The 7877-nt window shown below is 32.0% G+C and overlaps 1 protein-coding gene across 10 annotated transcripts in view; it reads right to left on the reverse strand.

Annotated features, from left to right (window-relative positions):
* Window positions 1-7877, reverse strand: part of IKZF2 (IKAROS family zinc finger 2) — a 153163-nt gene that overhangs the window by 95161 nt on the left and 50125 nt on the right. The gene's annotated exons all lie outside the window — the stretch shown is intronic.

Genomic DNA, 7877 nt, shown 5'->3' on the forward strand with positions numbered 1-7877 from the left:
TCTACTGCTATCTGAGTAGCCCCCACTCCTTACCTCCTCTATAGTTTAAATTTCACTTACTCTAAATCGTCAATATAAACTAAGGACCTGATGTTCTTTTTAATTATAATGTCCTACTATTTTTATTTTACAGCATCTAATATAAATTACATACTTATATATGTGCTTACATTTTTAATGTCTTCTTTCACACTGTAAGCTCTATAAGGACAGAACCTTGTCTGTTTTGTTCACTGCTGTAGAGCAAGCTTAGTGCCTGACCCAAAATAAGCCTCAAGAAATATTTTATTAGATAATTGAAGGAATAACTAGAAATACCGAATAACAGAACCACTAGCTTTACTGTCTTGGAAGAAATCTTCATTGTAAATCATATGCTTTGCACGAAGGTTTCCTAAGTTGGGAAGAAAGATCAACTACATGAGCTTGAACTTTCTAGATCTGGAACTAATACATTATAAGACATAAGCTGCTACATGGATTCTAAGAAGAGAAGGTCATTCTTATTTGGGAAGTTAGTAAAAGTTTCAAGGAGGAATTACTTGAAATATAATAGAGACATAACTTAGAGGAAATGTTTGATTTGAAACTGCACGAGAGAGAACTTCAGAGATGTGAACATGTGAAAAGGGAAACATAAAAAGGTAAATAAGAACATCTTGTGTGAGAAGGTAAACCTGAGTTCATCTGAGAAAGGTATGGATTAACAGGTTAAGCAGACATGGTAAAGTGAGTTGATAAACAGTTTGAACTGGGTTCAAATTTCCATCTCTTAGGGGAGTGATAAAATTAGGGAGATTCATCTGGCTATGCTGAGTATGTCAGAAGGATAAGTAGCTAGAGGTAAAGAGTAACCAAGGGGCTACTAATCTACCTTAACAGCTGTGAAGCTTGGAGTAAAGATAGGGTGATATCTACGTATTTAACAATTATATAAATTGGCAACAGCAGAGAGGCTGCAGTTCCCACAAGCAATAGCAAGAGAGAGCTGGCAGGAGACTACCATAGCTTCAGGGGCCCATGTAAGTACTATTTGCTGGTGTACCAGCACTGACACCAGGGTACCATCTTTCTTGGAAGAATCTGAGACCCCCCTAGCCTGGGAGAGAACATCCATGGGCACACTGAGGCTGAGATGCGCAGACTGGGACACAGGCTGGTTAGCCAGTTGACAGCATATTAAGCAGGGTACCCACAAAGCTCTTGGGATGAATGGAGTATAGGTACTCAATGGACTTGAGGAAAAGTCTCTTTCTCAAACTTGTACAAAAGCATTTTAATATTTTAGCAACCAGTATAATCATATCTGTAAGTGCTGGGTGAATATCAGCCACAGGTAAAGAAAGGCTAGATAAGATGTGGACCAGCAAGAGGAGAGAGGACAGAATCAAAAGAAATCTTAACGGAAAAAGAACAAGATACCAGATGACAGACTAGGAGAAACAAAGAATATTAAGTAATCTGATTCCAAGATTTCAAGTCTGAAGAACCATATAGGGGAAAGTGTTATATTAATGACAGACATAAGGTATTCTGGAAACAGAATAAATTTGAGTGAAGTGGTATATAAGAATTATGAGTTTTTAAATTATTGAGTTGAAAATGTTACTCATAGTTGTTCATAAACATCCATAAGGGCAACTAAAAGTACAAACCTTAAGTTCAGATCTGAACTCAAAGTTACAGACTTTGGGGAAAACTATGCAAATATCAGTATAAATGTGATAATGGTAAACAAACTCTTTAAGTAAGTGAACATTAAAATGAATCCTGAATAAATGTGCACATAGATAGCTTTCTTTTAGGATAAAGTAAATTAAAGTTGACCAAAACATATCATTAAGTTAAAAATTAGAATGTTATAAAATATACTAAATAAATCATTTTTAAATATCCAAGATTCATTTTAAAACATGATCCCCAAACTGGGGTGCATATTAGACTCTTTGGGTAACTTTTAACATCATACTGGTGGTTGACCAATTAGATGGGAATCACTGAATTAAAATAGTCTGTAAAATGAACATATGTAAAGTCAAATGTCTTAGAAAAAAATTTGAATAATCTTCAGTGAAGAGCTTTAAAAAATAAAGATTTATCTACACACTGAAAAGAGGTTTAACATAGAAGAATCAAAAATTTAAAACCATGCATATGTTATTTAACCACAGGTATACCATAAACATTTTAAAGATTAAAATATGTTTTTGTAAAAATATGTCTTTCAAATTTTTTAAATCTAGTTTTACTGAAGTTTCTTATGGTAGAAATGTGTGTTAATGAAAAGTTGAACAAATTAACATTTCAGTTCATGCTAAGAAGCACACTTCACTATTTCACTAGATCTAAAGAAAAATAAGTTACTGTTAAGTATTTCTGCAGAAGCAAAACTTGGAAAATTCCTAATTTGGTATTTCTAGCTCATCTAAGGATATTGTTTCTATCTACTAAAGAGGTAATTATAGATATTTGAAATAAAATTTAAATAGTATGACTTGGAGAAAAAAATTCCCATTTGTAGTATCTTTAACAGTAATTGATAGTCATAAGTAACCCATCTCTGGGTTACAGTAACCACTAAATACTATACAGCCTATGAGAAGGTAACCCAGAAGATATGTCCAAAAGAGCTTAGAAGAGGTACTGGAGAAGACGGTATAGTTGAAGTCTCAAAAAAATAACACCCATTCACTAAGGATATGTTACTTGATCAAGAGAGCATCATACTCTAAACTTGATGAGAATTTCACATGAAAGAAACTTAATAGCCAGAGAATAGAAAATATTGACTTTAAAAATGTCTTAGAATGTCTAAGAATAGCAAATCAAGCATGGCCCCACCAAAATAAAGCTGCTAACTATAGGTAAAAACTTTGTTTTCTATTCTTTTTCTGATTATGAAAGTAACAATGCCTCATTATATAAAAACAGGTATTTACAGAGATATTTAAACCAGTACCTAAACCTACCCCTATTTTTAACATTTTAGCATGTTTCTTTTCAAAAAAAGTTGAGATTTTATCTATCAATAAACAAATAATGTATGGATATATATATAATATACTATAAAGTATTTACCTCTCTATAATAATAACCTAAGCATTTCCATGTCATTAAGAAATTCTTCATCAGCATAATTTTTAAGACTATATATACTTCAGCTTATGGAATAACCATGATTTACCTAAGCACTGTACTGAAAGTAATTTCCAATAATAATACTCCAGTGTCCACTTTTGTGGATAAATCTGTCTGCATTTCTAATAGGTTTCTTAAAACTGAAGTCTTAAAGAAGGCATTATTAGGTGAAAAGAGAGGTAAGCGCATTATAAAGTTCTCATATATAAAACTGCCATCCAAAATGAGGTGTCAATTTAAACTTGCATGAGTACTGTGTAAAAACAACATTACCAATGTAATGTTATCAATAAAACCAATACAATGTTATTGATGTTAAACAATCTCAGTAGTTTTCATCATTTATAATATGGTGAGTAAAACATGGTATTTTATTAAAGTGTATTTCATTGATTGAAAATTGGGATGAACATTTCTTCTATTTTCTTATTTGTAAAGCATTTTAAAGATAAATTTGTAGTGTTAATTATTAATTCCTGGGATTACAAAAGTTCTTTTGAAAAATGCCAATTTAAAATCAATTATTGAAAGACTAAACTATTATTTTCTATATTTTTAAAGACCAAGAGATAATACATCAAATATGCAGTAAAATCAAGGCTAATGGCATGCAGTTTAATGAGATAATTAATTAGCTTTTTATGCTAATTAGTACAACTGGGAATCATTCTAGTTAACTATGGTGATTCTAAAAAATATGCAATAGTTGGAAATAATCAGATTTATAATAATATAAATTGATATAAAATATTTCAAAATGTTTAGTTAATAATGATATCTAAAGAATTAAACTTCTATCTCTGCCATAATTGAAAAATAAAATAAAAATAAAACTCAACATCATGAAGCAAACAGTTACACTGTATAACCTGTATAACATATTACCAAATAGCTCTCTCTGGGCTATTTTTTCCCCATATTTCTTGATGACATACATTTAAAATCCTAACATTCATTCTTGATTTCATATTTTAAAGCATTCAGAAACCTTCACATTTAGCCTTTATGTGCAGTAAATGAGTTATTCAAATGACATTTAAGATCAGTCATACCCTTGAGATTCTATGACTTATAAAATATAATTAAACTTAATTAATAACTCTTTAAGTACTGATTGAATCATATATAAGCAGAAATTGTGACTCCTATATTAGAGGTGATTGTATCATAGAACCTGACACACAGCACGCAGAAGTGTTCAATAAATGCCATTCCCTTTCCCCTAACTTCCAGCTCTCCCCCTCTGCTCTCTATCAATATGTACTTGTTGACAAATCAAATTTTATTTGTAATTAAAAGGTGAACAAATATAATTACATATTTACAATATCTATTGTCAAGCATCCTTACCTTAAATTAATGGTTAAATGTAATCTGGCAAGGAACAGAAGTATATCAAAGGACACTTCTAATTCTATATTTTTGAAAAAGACCCTATAGATTAGAGAAAACTTTTTACAAGAGTGATTAAAACAGTTAATATGAATTAATCAACCTCAAAAAAGTCACAGAAGTTAGGTCAGTGATATCGTTCTATATCCATGGCTCTAGACCTTCACTGTGCATCAGAATTATCTGGGGAAATTAAGAAATCATTATCAATGTCTGAGCCCTACCCCTATTTTTATTAAATTGGTATGGGATGGGGTAAAAATATCAGTATTTTTTAAACATATCCCGATGATTCTAATGTGCAGCCAAAGTTGAGAACCACCATTCTACATATTGAGAAGAAATAAGTTACAGAGTAGAGCAACTCACAAAATGAGACTAGAATCCAAGTTTCCAATTTTAGGACTTATAAGAAAATCTCCTCCTGGAATCAAAAGAGGTTTGAATGTACATTATATAATATGAAGATAATTAAACATATTGAGGCACCCGTGACATTTAATTGGCATTCAACCTTACACAAAATGATGATAATCAACAAATGATCACCCTTACTAATGCCATAAATGGTCCTTCAATCATACCACCTTAATTTCAAAAGTAACATTTTCTTTGCTTCTGAATCTGAAGAAAACAAAAAAATCTCAAAGTCTAACATAACTACTTTGCAATTACTTTTTGCCACATATAAAGAGAAAGAAGTCCTCATAATTAATCTTTTCTATACAAAAATGAACAGACAGCAGGAAAAAATATATAGGAATAGAATCACCGCCTTAGGTGATGGGCAGACAGTTTCCAAAGCAAAGCATTCTCTCACTCTGTCCCGGTTAAAACCTGTTTGTCTGGGGATTGGCTCAGCTGCTCCAGTTCCAGCTTCCCGGCCTTCCAAGGTGCTGACGTGACCTCAGTTGTCACTCTGCTGGAGCTAGATCCAACTAACAAAATCCAACACATGCAGGCACTTGTTTCTCCATTTTCCAGTGCCTTCAAGGGCAGCAGAGAATCAGAGAGTCAGTCACCTCTTCTAATCTTGCCCTTGATAGTTTTTATCCTCAATCCTTAAACACTGTGCAAAGGTTATTAGGCAGATGAGCATCAATGACCAGCAATCAAATGGACCAAATGAAGAAAACAAGATAAAAATTCAATTAAATATTAGCTAGTTGATTTACAGAATTTTACAGAAGGGAAGCATCTAGTAAACTGAGTTTACTCATATACTGATGAAGATCTGAAGGCTTTAGTTGAGGAAGCTACATGACAAAAGTCAGCCTCCTCCTCCCATCCTTCTTTCTTTTATAAAAATAACTGAAGAGATTGAAGAAGGAAACAAATATTGTAAATATTACTGTAAGATGCCAATATTATATACATGCTTCCTGAAAGTTGAGTATCTATGTACACATGAAGAGTAGAGAGATGCCGTTTAAAAATCACATCTCATCTGCTTTTTTTGAAAAGGGATTCTTTCTTATAAGCTGTATCAAGTATAACTTGAACATGATGTCCTTAAATTTTTGTGCTCATCAACAATTTGTAGTAACAGACTCTGAGATCAAGAGCAACATACGTGATGAAGCCTCATCTTACTCCCTACACCAACTCAGCACTGAAGATTTGCATGCTTGAGCTTTCCTCTTCTAGCCAATTTCTGATATATAGCGTGGTACACAGCTTTACCTACAAGCACAAAACAACATTCTTTACCCAGTACATGTTACTACCTCCTCATTGAAAAGAAAAAACGCGAAGCACAAGATGTGTAATCATATTATGAACAAAAGCATGTTTTAATGTTAGCTTTTTTAGTTAGCTCAGTGACCATCAGCACATTTTTAACCTCTCTGACCCTTAGCTCGGCATCTCTAAAATGAGGGTAATATGGAACCTATCCCGTTGTGCTTTTAGAGGATTAAATAAGATAAAAGACACCCTATTGCACATTGTAAGCACTTAATAAATTATAGTTATTACTAGGTATATGAGTAAAGGCTCTACTGCTTTAGATTCATTAAAGAATTGGCTTTCATTTTCATTTAAGATTACTTTATAAAAATCATATGGTTATCCACATAAGTTACTAATATAAGTGGGTTTCGGATATGTTTATATTTTAATGTATGGCATTTAAGCTAACTGACACTAAGCACACGGATAACTCTTCTAATGTCATCTAAAGTGATATTTCTCAAATGAAATATCCTTCTGTGGGAAGGACCAATTGGCTTTTTAAATTTCTAATTCATCACATTTGTATAATAAAGTCAAATTTGACAAAAACAAAATACAAGCCCCCGATTTTTATTACTCTATCAAATTTTGGTGACAGTTTTAAGCATTTACTCAACTTCTATATTTAATTTCAAGGCAGACTGGTAACAAATGCTTTCCAGCCTACAGACTGCATATTAAGTAGGACTGTTATAAAGAATACTTGATTTTAAGAACAATGAATATTGACTTTTTTATAATAAAACAAACTAAAATTTAAAACTAAAAATCCTTATTAATGGTGTTTCACTTACATGAATCTCAATTCAAACCAGGTATGAATTTTAAAAAACAGTAAAATTGCCAAAATACCATAGGGGCCCCTTGGTGAAAGGCACGTATTTAACATACTGTCTTAAAAGGCTATTTAATACAGCCACTGAATTCTAACTTAATGTCGATTTAATACAAAGCATTACTGTGCAATAGTCACCAAATAAACTATGAAAAACAACCAATTAGAGTAACCTTACAGGTTTACACTTAAATTTTTTAAGGAAGTTCCTCACACTAATCTAACTACCATATACTTAGGAACACTTGGCAACATTAACAGTGCCTGTGGCTACTCTAGGTAATATTTCTTTTTAAAGGCCAGGTACTTGTATAAAGAGAAGTCCCAATATTATAAATCCAACAAAGTCAATAATATATTAAAATGTTTAGTTTCTTGTTTTTCTTACAGAATAGATTAATACTTTCTAGGTATTTACTTTTCTAGTGCTTTATGATTTCAACATAATGTTTTATCAGTTTTGGCATAATGAAAATTAATAATACAGATCCTACCTACACGGTTGAACCCTACTTGGGCTGCCATGGTAGAGAGAGACAGAGAAAGAAAGAGAGAGAGAGAGAGACATCCCTTTGTTGACTAAACAAAATCCCCTATTTTCCCTATACCTATGAGGAAAAATATTACAATGAAACAAAGTGAGATGGACAGACAACATTCTTATGTCCATAATGTTAAAATTTGGTTTATCAGTAAATTACTTCATATCTTTCAAGCCTGCTTTAAAAAAAATCAAGGAAACCATAAAAATGATTTCATTAGTTATTTAAAACACTAG

The sequence above is a fragment of the Pongo pygmaeus genome, chromosome 11 (genome assembly GCF_028885625.2).
Source record: "Pongo pygmaeus isolate AG05252 chromosome 11, NHGRI_mPonPyg2-v2.0_pri, whole genome shotgun sequence".
In the NCBI taxonomy this organism is placed as follows: domain Eukaryota; kingdom Metazoa; phylum Chordata; class Mammalia; order Primates; family Hominidae; genus Pongo; species Pongo pygmaeus.